We start from the raw sequence: 14,119 nt of genomic DNA, 5'->3' as shown, positions 1-14,119 counted from the left end.
TTTTAGAAGGCTCACTGACCAATTTTCAGGGAAACAACCACTAATTAAGATTAAGTTAAATATCTTTGCTAAAATCGGTGTCAAAACAAATCGGCTTGCCTTTAGCATTTCGTTTAAAATTGAATCATTTCCTGGGGCCTTATTTCTTTTCAATTTTTCAATACATCCTAGAACTTCATTTGGAGTTATCCTAAAATCTAAAGATGAGAAGTTTTTTTGCAGTATTGCGTCGTCCGTAAAGTTTTTAATTTCTTTTTGTTCTTTTGACAGTTTTGGATTCTTGTTCATAAGGTTCTTGAAATAGTCAAACCACATGTTTGGTTGTATACTGTTTCCAGGTCTTTTCTTTTCAGTGTGTAAATTTTCTAGATCCTTTATCAGATTCCAATATTCCTTAGGGTTTTCACTATACAGAGTATCCAATTTGTCTATGATCTGATTTCTCTCTTTGCGTACTATATCTCTCAACTTCTGTTTTAACATTTTTTTCTTAGCGTAATACAGTTGTCTGAGGCCTCGATCAAAAGGGTTTCTACACACTTGTTTGCACAGCGTCTTTACACGACGCCCTAGGGCGTAACATTCGGCACTTAGTATTCTTCTTCTTTTCTTCCGTTTCTTTCTTACTCTGTGTATTTTTTGCCTTATTCTAGCTTTATCGGCAATTGTTAAAATACAGTTTGTAAAGTCATTCACTGCGCTTTCGATACCTTGACTATTTGGCTCATAAACCATTTCTTTGATTTCCTTTATTTTATCTAATACGAGGGGTATTCCCCTGACTTTTTCTCAAAACTGGATTCTACATCCTGTCTTTTGCGAGCAATATCTCCATTTTTTTAGCTTTATTTTCGCTGAGCTTTGAGTATGTTGTAGCTGAGACAATAAGCTATCATAAGTGTGCCCCTTATTTTTTGGTCAGATGCCGGGATCATGCTCATATTTCACTTACAAAGTGGAATTTGTGAATTCTATTTTCCGTTTACGTGTAATCTCTATGGGAAATGTTTTGGTATATCGGTAACGCACTTGACTTCCGACCTCGAGGTCCCTGGTTCGAGTCCAGGCGTCTCCAACAATTTTTTTTTCTTCACTTTTTTTTCTTTTTGACCTTTCACTCTACCATTTCCTTTGAATATTAAAACACGTACAATCGCAAATAATGTAATAAACAACCATATTTACTTTATCATTACCCTATTATCACTTGATCCATTACTTTTTGTGTGTAATCCTTATGGGAGATGACTTTTTCTCAAATCTGGATTCTACATTCTTGTCTTTTGCGAGCAATATCGCCGTTATTTCGGCTTGATTTTTGTTGATTTTTGAGTATGTTGTAGCTGAGACTATATACTATCTAAATGTTCCCTCATTTTTCAATCAGATATGATGATGATCATCAACATCACCATGATCATCATCGTCATCATCACTACTATCAAGATCATCATCATGATCATCATGATCATCATTGTTTACATGTCTATATAACTTCTCCCTTTTTTCAATATAGTAAATATTGAATTAAAGATGAGCATGAACATAGGAATTGAAGACAGACCACCTAATTCGTCCCCATGACGAATTAAATTTCTAGTTTTTATTTATTATTATTATTTATTATTCTTTATTTTTATTTATTGTTCCCACTTTTTTGTGAACAGGATAACTCAAGATCGGTTTAATCAATTTCGTTCAATTTTGGCACAGTCATAGGTCATTGTCAATAGACGTCAGTGTAACATTTTCAAGGTCATCAAGTCTTCATGACGTCATCCAGGCGCCATTTTGTGTTTTTTTTGGTACTTTTTACTCATGATCATATCTTTATAACGAAAAGGCATTTCTCATTCATATTTATCATGATTAAGGTCAATATCCGTCCGGTCAATTTCAAGTCAGAAAACGCACGCGCATGCGTACGTCCGCGCGTCAGCGCGCGCGCAAAAAATAAAAATGCTCAAAATCGTCCCAAATTCATTTTGCATACGTTTCAGGCCATTCTAAGCATTTTTCAAAAAAACGCGCGCACGCACATGCGCGCGCGTTTTCGCGCGTACTGGTATTTTTCAACATAGAATCGCCAAATTTTCTCTGTCATCGTATTTGGCACATTTTTCCAAGCATTTTGATACCTTTTTCACCTTTTTCTGCCCATTAATAACGGAATGAGCGTCCGTTTAAGATAATTTCCGTGCGTGCGAGCTCTTGTAATACATAGCATACATGGGCAAAAACATGCCTATACAAAATCCATTGTAGCGCTTAAGGATGCAAGGTGATCCCAATTTTGTTTTCATATTTTGATAGAGTATGAATTGGAGATATGATTTCATGTCTCATTTGACCCTCAATTAACTCATGACGTCATCATAATGGCCTCCGAACTCAAAATTTTAATTTTCATATTTTGACGTCAGCATATTTTTGGAAAATTGATTGTATCTCTGTAAATGTTGACCGATTTTCTTCCAAATTTTGATATGTTCTAGCTGAGACAATTTTCTACAAATGCAGTTGCCACGATTTTTAATTTTGACAAATGGATCATGGCGTAATTTGCGATTAAAGGGGGCATGTCAATTTTTAACATTTTGCGTGTATTCTCTACGGGACATGATTTTTTCTCAAAACTGGATTCTACATTCCCGTCTTTCGCGAGCAATATCTCCGTCGTTTTATCTTTGTTCATGCTGAGCTTTGATTATGTTGTAGCTGAGACAATAAGCTATCATAAGTGTGCCCTTTATTTTTCGATCAGATGCCGGGATCATACTCATATTTCACTTGCAAAGTGGGATTTGAGAATTTCATTTTCCGTTTACGTGTAATCTCTATGGGAAATGTTTTGGTATATCGGTAACGCACTTGACTTCCGACCTCGAGGTCCCTGGTTCGAGTCCGGGCGTCTCCAACAATTTTTTTTCTTCATTTTTTTTTCTTTTTTGACTTTTCAATGATCAAATTGAAAACAGACCACCTAATTCGTCCCCATGACGAATTAAATTTCTAGTTTTTATTTATTGTTCCCACTTTTTTGTGAACAGGATAACTCAAGATAGGTTTAATCAATTTCGTTCAATTTTGGCACAGTCATAGGTCATTGTCATAAGACGTCAGTGTAACATTTTCAAGGTCATCAAGTCTTCATGACGTCATCCAGGCGCCATTTTGTGTTTTTTTTGGTACTTTTTACTCATGATCATATCTTCATAACGAAAAGACATTTCTCATTCATATTTATCATGATTAAGGTCAATATCCGTCCGGTCAATTTCAAGTCAGAAAACGCACGCGCATGCGTACGTCCGCGCGTCAGCGCGCGCGCAAAAAATAAAAATGCTCAAAATCGTCCTAAATTCATTTTGCATACGTTTCAGGCCATTCTAAGCATTTTGCAAAAAAACGCGCGCACGCACATGCGCGCGCGTTTTCGCGCGTACTGGTATTTTTCAACATAGAATCGCCAAATTTTCTCTGTCATCGTATTTGGCACATTTTCCCAAGCATTTTGATACCTTTTTCACCTTTTTCTGCCCATTAATAACGGAATGAGCGTCCGTTTAAGATAATTTCCGTGCGTGCGAGCTCTTGTAATACATAGCATACATGGGCAAAAACATGCCTATACAAAATCCATTGTAGCGCTTAAGGATGCAAGGTGATCCCAATTTTGTTTTCATATTTTGATAGAGTATGAATTGGAGATATGATTTCATGTCTCATTTGACCCTCAATTAACTCATGACGTCATCATAATGGCCTCCCAACTCAAAATTTCAATTTGCATATTATGACGTCAGCAGATTTCTGGAAAATAGACTGTATCTCTGTCAATATTGATCGATTTTCTTTCAAATTTTGATATGATCTAGCTGAGACAATTCTCTACAAATGCAGTTACCACGATATTTCATTTTGACAAAGGCATCACGGCGTATTTTTGCGATTAAAGGAGGCATGTCAATTTTTCACATTTTGCGTGTATTCTCTATGGGACATGACTTTTTCTCAAAACTGGATTCTACATCCTGTCTTTTGCGAGCAATATCTCCGTCGTTTTAGCTTTATTTACGCTGAACTTTGAGTATGTTGTAGCTGAGAAAATAAGCTATCACAAGTGTGCCCTTTATTTTTCGATCAGATGCCGGGATCATGCTCATTTTTCAATTACAAAGTGGGATTTGTGTATTCCATTTTCCGTTTACGTGTAATCTCTATGGGAAATGTTTTGGTATATCGGTAACGCACTTGACTTCCGACCTCGAGGTCCCTGGTTCGAGTCCGGGCGTCTCCAACAATTTTTTTTCTTCACTTTTTTTTCTTTTTGACTATTCACTCTACCATCTCCTTTGAATATTAAAACACGTACAATCGCAAATAATGTAATAAACAACCATATTTACTTTATTATTACCCTATTATCACTAGATCCATTACTTTTTGCGTGTAATCCTTATGGGAGATGACTTTTTCTCAAATCTGGATTCTACATTCTTGTCTTTTGCGAGCAATATCGCCGTTATTTCGGCTTGATTTTTGTTGATTTTTGAGTATGTTGTAGCTGACACTATATACTATCTAAATGTTCTCTCATTTTTTTCAGTCTGATGTCATCGTGGTCTGTTAATGATAATCATCAACATCATCATGATCATCATCATCATCATCGTCATCCCCATTACTATCAAGATCATCATCATCATCATGATCATCATTGTTTACATGTCTATATAACTTCTCCCTTTCTCAATATAGTAAATATTATAATACATCATAAGACTTGAAGACAGACCACCTAATTCGTCCCCATGACGAATTAAATTTCTAGTTTTGTCTTTGTTTTTGCTTCTTTACGTATACTGTTAAATAATGGTAGTTTGTGACTCCCCTTTCCCTTTTAGTAACATTTCCAACTTAGAATTTGACTGTTTATTCCAAGATACGCAAAATGAGTTTGATAATAATAACAAAAATAACACGTATGATACGAATATGAACCCGAATGAAGAGGATCATTTATCGGATATAGACCCTGACGTTAATTGTCCTGTACTTGATAGTCCAAATAGAGACTGGCTACCAGCTGATTTTAATTCTGAAATGAACTTTGATAATGATTCATTAAGTTTACTCCATTCTAACGCAAGAAGCCTAAACAAAATTTTTGATAATATACATGATTTTATTACGAAACATATAGATACTAACTTTTCAATGTATAGTTTCAGTGAAACATGGATACACCCATTGACACCAAAAAAATTATTTCGTGTAGAAAATTACATTTTTTTTTTCATCGTGACAGAACATAGAGTAGAGGTGGTGGAGTAGCTATGTTAATCCATGATTATAAACGATTTAATGTGTAAGAAAAATAAAAAAAACTTTCCATTATATTTTATGAAAAATATATAAAAGTATATAAAAATGAAGATATAGTAAATGGATTTAACAATTTCTTTTCTAATATTGCTGCAAATACCTTGAAACAAATTCGTCATAATTCTAGAATTTTTTTTAGTCACTACCTTAAAAATCCATGTCAAACTTCTATGTATTTTTATCCAACCAATGAATTAGAAATCATCAAAATTGTTAAAGATATGAAAATGAGTTATAGCACTGGCTTTGATGATATAAATATTTTTGTTGTAAAAAAAGTAATCTATTCCATATTAACCCCTCTAGTCCATATAGTTAACCTATCTTTATGTTCAGGAGTAGTACCTAATAATCTGAAAATTGGAAAGATCATTCCTGTATTTAAAAAAGGCGATAAACACTTATTTTCCAATTATCGACCAATTACATTATTACCATGTTTTTCCAAAATCCTAGAAAAAATTGTTTATAAAAGACTAATTTCTTATTTGGATAGAAATAAAATATTAAATAATTGTCAACATGGCTTCAGGGCAGGACATTCGTGTGAACATGCATTAATTGATTTAGATAACACTCTTTTAACTAATATTCATAATAATTTTCACTCATTTGGTATGTTTCTAGACTTGTCGAAAGCCTTCGACCTCATAGACCACAACATACTTTTATATAAATTATCCCATTATGGTATCAGGGGAGCAGTGTGGGAATGGTTCCAGAGCTACTTACTTGATCGACGTAACTATACTTCATTTAATAATTATAATTCCCATTACTCGACAGCCCAGTATGGTGTCCCTCAAGGCTCCATACTGGGCCCGCTCCTCTTCCTAATTTATATTAATGATTTATGTACAGCGTCTTCTTTTTTTGATTATGTCTTATTTGCAGACGACACAACTATCATTTCAACCCATAGCAATTTCATTTTTTTGTTAGAAAAAAACAATACTGAATTATGTAAAATAGCCGATTGGTTCGATGCTAACAAACTGATTGTTAATTATGAGAAAACTAATGTTATGTATTTTAGAAAACCTCATGTATCACACAATTCTTTAGATTTTCATATAAAAATGAAAGATGTTACTTTAAATCTTGTTAACTCTGTCAAATTCCTAGGATTTATACTTGATGATAATCTGTCATTTAAAGAACACCGTTTTTTTATAAGTAATAAGATGTCAAAGAACATAGGTATATTATCTAAATTACGTAGTACCCTTACAGAAAAGCATCTGTTAATGCTTTACAACTCGTTAATACTTCCCTATATTTATTATGGCAATATTACTTGGGCAAGTTGTGGCACTACTAAATTGACCCCTTTACATAGACTGCAAAAAAGGCTTTACGCATATGTTCGAATTCCCCTTACTTAGCTCCGTCACGCCCATTATTTGCAAGATTAAACACATTGACAATTTTTGATATTCATGAAATCCAAATTGCGATCCTGATGTATTACGTGAAACATAATTTAGCACCTCTTAATATAACAAATCTATTTCAGGATAATAAAGACTACCACCAATATATTACCCGTTCCCACTCCAAATTCCATTTACCATTAGCACATAATCAATCGACTCTTATTGCATTTAAATCTGCTGGTTCTCGAATATGGAATTCCCTCCCTTCTGATGTAATCCCCAGCACTAATGTTACTTCATTTAAAACCAAACTCAAACGTTCAATAATAACTACCTACGTCAAATAAACATGTAATTTCATCTCTCCTCCCTACGTTTTCTTATTTCGCCTTTTCCTTTTCCCCTTTACCTGTATGTTTAGTGCTTAATGTTTTTATATTTTTTTTATATTTTTTTAATTTTTATAACTAAGTTTGTTTGTATCTCATGTTTATGCTATGTATATTTCTTTATGTATAGGGGGCCCAATTCATCAAGCCTTGGCTTTTAGGGGCACCCTGGCATTTACACTGTATCAATAATGTTCATACACGCATAATTTGTATATTGTTTTTAATTTTAAATGGTTTAATAAAACGAATTTAATTTAATTTAATTTAAATTACACATGTATGTAGGGCTATGGTAAGTTATTCAAACGATCGATATACATAATTGTAAGCTATAAGTCAAATTTATAACCTAGATGCTGAAATAATTGAAAGGTACGCAAGGCTTTCACCTTATCGTCTTCATACATACAGCCAGCAACTAAATTATTCATAACCTCACCAAGTGTTGTTATTGTTAAAGTAATGTGATAAATTAATTTGGCCCGATTTATCTTTCTTGAGAATGTGAGGTTTTAAAGCTGAAACTATTTACGAATGGTTTAGCTGTAACTGTTCGGTTATTGATCGGCAATACTAAACAAAGATACTTATTATGAAATGGAGGGACTTTTTCCGGATCCATATAAAAAAAAACAGCAGCATACCTAACATGTATCAATGAATGGATGAGACTTTGCCTCACTTTTGAACTGACATTTCGTGCTTTTAGTAGGCTGCTTCAACAGGAAAAAACTAGGTTGTTTTCACATAAAGAAAATCACAGGATAACATGATTTAATAAGATCAATAAAAAGAAGTATAGGAAATTAATTTCCTCTTTTCTTTCAATGGAAAAGTATCAAACGAACTGAATTTTTTAAAGAGCAGTATAAGAAACAATATAATTTTCACACTTTATAATTAGATTTCTTTATGGTTATTGATGTTCTACAAGCGTTTAGGGTCTAATCAGTATCTGATCGTACATCATTCGCAGATCAACTGCCGACTTTTTCTCAATCTACTATCGCCCGGTAATAGTCGACAACCACTGTGGTTCTTTCGTGTATCAGTCTGAAAACTGTTGCCTACCCTTGGAAGACAAAGACAAGCATTTTCACGACTAGTTTGGTCTGCAAAAGGTTTTCAATGCAGCATCGTAAACTTCCTGTCGACCAAAATGTTCCAGAGAGCACTGACAACCAACTGCCGACCAGTGGTTGTCGGGTGTCGACGGCCGGTCGTATCTCTAGTGTGAGGCTTTATCTTAGGCTATAAACTATCGAATTCTCTCTAAATGTCTTTCACAGGTCATGATAAATAACCTGTAAAATTACCGCAACGACGATTTCTCCATCAACTATTAGTTGAAGTACCCCAACAATTTCGTTTTAGGAAACCGTCATAACTAAGGGTTCACCAACCTCCAAAATGAAACGCAGGTTAAATTCAATACATACGTTTTAACGGGTAATCAGCGAACTTGCTTTCATTACGGTTTTATGAAAGTTAACCTTGGCAATTATAATAACAACGAAACAATTCTGAAAGAGAAGGGTCTATTTATTAAAAGGAGAGAGCAGATTTGTCCGGTCGAACACATTAATCCGAATGATTGCCACGTTTCAATCTCCAAAGCTGATTTAAAAAAAAAAAAATTGTAAACAATTTACACATTAGTTCTAATTTGGAGAGGACTAACAAAATATCTATTTTGTATAAGATCATACGGCCGGGTCTGTATAGGGAAGCCTATCCCGACAAATTTGATTTTAACACAACCAGGATAATGAGATAATAGGATCTGAGGGAAATCCGACAAAAGAATGGGGAAGTTACGAATCTGTTACATGGTATCAATCAAACCTTGGTTGAAACGCATCGAAATGCGTCATATGGCGCATAAACCTAGGTAAGTCGACAAACCTTCGTGAATTCGGGCCTTTGTCATCAAACTTGCGTACACTTCGGCCATTGTTTTTATAAAGATATCAATGTATTTCTGTTACAGTGTTTGATGATGGTACAAACACGTTTCTCATAATATAATTAAGGCATAGGTATGAACGCTCAAAATACACGGGGGCGATGGGCGATTCGCCCCCGTGAGCTCCATAATCGCCCCCGTCAGGTTGCTCACGGGGGCGATTTCAAAATTAAAAATCGCCCCCGTGGAATTATGAAATAAAGATTATCTTTTTCGATATAACTTTAACACAATGAAATGGAACTTAAATGGCGCTTTCTCTCCCATCTCTATGAGTATTACCGATACAAACAACGGAAGCTCGCAGTGCAGCTAGTGCGGCCGTCAGCAGAGGCTATACTGCGCTGGTAGTACCGGTGTGCACGCTGACGCCCAATATCTGCAGGAGCTGAATACGATCGCGCAAGGACTGAAACATGGAGAAGTTTTTCGTTGTGAAAAGTGTGAATCCTCTGAAATCTGGTTATTCTAAAAGACCAGCAAATAATGTAACTCGACCAGTAAATCAATATTGAGAAGAAGATCACCAAAGATGTTGCAGGGACGGATCTAGGCGGTTTAGGGGGTTTTGGGCTGCCAAGTGAAAATGTGATGTGCATAGAAAAATGCTATCATGTGTCCAGACCTAGTAGATGTCAGTAGATGCCAGGAAAACATCACTAACGGGGGTTCAAAATAGCACCCAAAAAAAATTTAAAAAATCGCCTCGCCGCTTTGCGGCTCGTGGACGATGCTTCACATGTTAATAGATGCCAGGAAAAACGGTTAAAAATAGCAACAACAAAAATCAGTCATAAAAATATTTAATATAAATAAATATAATACTATTTTAAATTAGACTTCAATGACCAATCCTTTTAAAATGCCTAAAAATACATTTTGCTTACCTCAACTCCATATGTTACTGTTGCTCCTGGACTTATCTCCTTGTCATCCGTGTTCCCCCTCCTCTTGGATTTATGTGCCCCCATGATGGGATCACCCTGTACCAATTGAAATATACAAAACTTAGAAAGGGCTTGTAATGCATCAAGCTCTGCATATCTTAGAACCATGGTCACTTCTGTTTAGTATAAGTTTATACTTCTCATATGTTTTAACGTAAATTCTATATGATTCGATTCAATTGAATTCAAAGTAAATTTTCCATCACAAACATAATAATAATGTAATAAATACATACAAACAAAATATTGGAAGGACCCCTAAGTAACCAAAGCTTATTAGAAGGGGCCGTGTACAAATAAAAACAAATACATGAACATAAATGAAATTTGAATAAAATTTATTATCAGGAAATAGTAGTAGAAGCAAAAACACGCACACACACACACACACACACACACACCACTTCATTCCGATACCACACCCGTATTCACACAAAAACCTTCATCATCATGCAAACCATACAACACACGCAAAAAGAAAAAAATAGGATAGCCACAAATAAATAGAGAGTCGGAGAAAGAGATAGATAGAGAGAGAGAGAGAGAGAGAGAGAGGAAACAAATACCAATGCAATTGATTGATAATGTATACAATCAGAACTAACAACAATTAAGAAAGAAGTGAAATGAAACAAAAGGCCACATGACGTGTTTTGTAAAATAGAAACAAATGATGGAAGTCAATTATTACTATTTCTGATCTCTGTTTACAACTTTCCGCCCTAATTAGGCCTATATAAAAGCATGTTTAACACTTGTATTTTCGCCTGCAGCGACGGAATTTTAGATGAACACCCTATATATTTTAATGATATTCAATTTTCTGATTACAATTCACAAGGTTTAATACTTAGGTTTAATACAAGGTTTAATACTGCATACACATACTTCTTTCAGATTACTCACTTCTTATATACACCTCATGTATAGAACTGTCCTCAGTCGTACATTAATCTACCAGTCGATAGCCTAGTCCCGAAAAGATGGCTGTAGAATAGCGCACCAAACCAACTGCCACGAGTTTAAAGCTGTTATTTTTAGCATGTTTGGTAGGAGTAGGAGTGCTTTGATAACGCCTTTATTTATCACGTGATATATATTATCCAATTAACTTTTGTCCCAAGAGCTTATGATGTCAAAAGGTTTCAATTTCCTGCTTTGACCTTTGTCTTATGATGAGTTTATTCAGTGGTTAATAATATTCCATAATTTGTGTTTGTATTTTACGGGTGGTGTCAGAGGTTATCATGATAACCAATCAGTATCAAGATTTCAAACGAATGAATATGGCTCCTGTTATCTGATTATATTTATTGCTGAAGAGATAAAATTATCTTGAATATGTGATATCAAATATTTGACGTTTAAATCTGTTTAAATGTTTTTTACATTTCGTTTTGCCATCGTCACGTAGCCCACTTATCCACCCCATTTTTCATTTTCGTAGACTGGTAAACAATATTTCACTCAAAATTCCTCCAGGCTAGTAGGAGCGAATTCTCACTACTAACTCACAACTAAGCGAGCAAGAAATTAGGTGAATAAATGAATGAAAAAATAAATATTAAAATGAATTTTGGAAGGGCCTACGACCGACAGCCCAGAATACTAACAGGAAAATAGACCGATAAATCAAAGACATAAGTAAGAAAATATAGAACACAAAATAAAGTTACAAAAGTTTCATAATTCCCAGGACCCACGAGACCATCAGCGCACGTGACCAACAACAGCCCATAAGACCGATAAAAAGGAGAAATACACGTTGGAAAATGGAAAGATGTCGGTCTTGTGGACCTTAGATTTAGTAATTTAAAAAAAAATCCTAGAAAGCCTGGATGACCGACATTTTGGTAAAGTGGGCAGATGATCAGATGGGCTTTCGGCCTAGTGGACCATCACAGCAATTGCCAGTCGAAAAAAGGTGACCTGAGTGCGGCACTGTTTTACGACTTTTATACTCCAAGTTTGTACGGAGGGGAGTGCATTGAATTACGGTCAGATGAGTAACCAGGGGCCCCCCTTAGGACCCTTGGTTGGATCCAGGAGGCAGAACCCCCGGAAGCACAGGGATAAAACATGCTCAGCAACATTTGTAAATCACTGGTATCGAATTAGAAATAAACCAAGTTTGAATTTCATTTGGGGGAGCTGCCCCCAAAGCCCCCTATCAGTACGCAGATGCGAGGGAGCAATAGTGAGTGAGAGGGGTGAAGGTGACGGAAGTGTCTTCCCCCTCACAGGTTTTCGAACTTTTGTTGTATTAAAAAATTACAGTCCTTATCAAAACTATAGTATAAAAACGAGCAATATACTTGTTCACACTTCATTTTTCTCAGTATTTACTTACACATTTTGAAGGATATTATACGAGGGAGCGTTGCTCCCGAGTGAGAAGATTTTTGCATTATTCTGTGTCTAAACGCTGCACTCTTAGGCCCCCCCCCCCAGAGCCTAACAGTGTGTTGCAGTCTTTAGCCAGTATTTGCTATACATTTTTGGGGGCACATTTTCGAATTTTGAGGGGGGGGGGCGTGTCCCCCCCCCCCCCCCCCCCCGTCCCCCCGGATCGCGGCCCCTGGAATATACACATTGATGAAATTTGTAACAAAATTTGGAAAATGATCAATCTCTTTAATAGGAAGATTGTGTAATTATGTTAATGAAATTGGGTTAAAACTTGTATATAATGCTGCAATTATGCCACATTTTGATTATGGTGACGTGATATGTCATTGGGGCACTAACACTCAAGTAGACATGCTACCAAAATTACAGAACAGGGCTGGTAGAATTATTCTAAAATTTAAATTATCTGAACATAGACCAATTAGTGAAATTCATGATATTTTAAATTGGGCAATTTGTAAAAATAGGAAAATTAAGCACAGTTATTCCACATGTCAAGGCATGACATTTATTTTTTCCCGTTTTTGTTACGCGTCAGAATAATTACATTTTTACTTGAACTTTGTGTATTTCGAAACAATAGTCGTTCTTTGTTTTATCTTTGTTTCACTACAGGATTCACACGATTGTTGAATGTGCTTTTCAGCACCACAACTATTAAAGGGAAGCTAATTCAAGTTCACGCCTCCTGTGTGGTCATTATAACAACGTGGAAGTTTAGACACGGTCTTATAACACCACAGTTAGTAACGCCTGGCTGGAATGCTCCCCAGGGAGTGGAGATTGTGCACACAGTGTGTGCGGGCAAGCACTGAATCCAATGACCGGGGTAATAGTATATCTGTAAAGCGCTTAGAGACTTCCGAGATGTATTGGCGCTATTATCCGCTATATAAAACTGAATATTATTATTATTATTCCATGGACCTACTAAGAGTAGGTCCATGGTTATTCTTAGATGTATAAGATATTTCACGATTTGGCACATGCATATTTGAAAGAGAAGTTTACTTTTCGAACTACGGACTATGCTTTTATAGGTACTAATTTTATTTTTCCAAACCGAAAACACAAAATTGTGTATCGCGGAAGTTTGGCTACAATATGTTTTAAAATAACATTAACTCATAGCCTGCCATGAGGCTGCATGCACGCTATTGTTATAGTGCCTTGTGCACGCTAGCAAGCTACTGCTCCTCTGCTTCTTGCATGATTGCACGCAGATGTAATAGCAGTTATTGTTCATGCCTATTGGACTGTGCCTAGTGTTTCGCACGCGATATTGACAGTACCATCGCGTTAATCCAATTATCTCGTTATAAATTTGGCACTCGGGGGATTTGTGGCCTGGCACAATAGGGATTAGCCCTGTGGCAGGATAAGAGTTAATACCCATTTATGATTGTACATAAAGCTGTTTATTGTTCTTTGTAATATACCCTGGAGGAATTGAGATTGTATGTAAATTAATGTCATTTTTTGCTTTTGGACCCATGGAAGAACAGGACCTTTTCGAAATGGTCCAGAAATGGGCTATCTTACCGTTTGTCTTTACTTTACACATTTATTTACTTTCTTATCATTTGAAATGTGCTTTATATGTAGGTGTTTAAAACTTGTATGTATTTATGGATTTCGGAA

This window comes from Strongylocentrotus purpuratus, unplaced genomic scaffold (genome assembly GCF_000002235.5).
Source record: "Strongylocentrotus purpuratus isolate Spur 01 unplaced genomic scaffold, Spur_5.0 spur5_scaffold_21, whole genome shotgun sequence".
Taxonomy (NCBI): domain Eukaryota; kingdom Metazoa; phylum Echinodermata; class Echinoidea; order Camarodonta; family Strongylocentrotidae; genus Strongylocentrotus; species Strongylocentrotus purpuratus.
The sequence above is the reverse complement of the archived record's forward strand: the minus strand, read 5'-3'. Positions refer to the sequence as shown.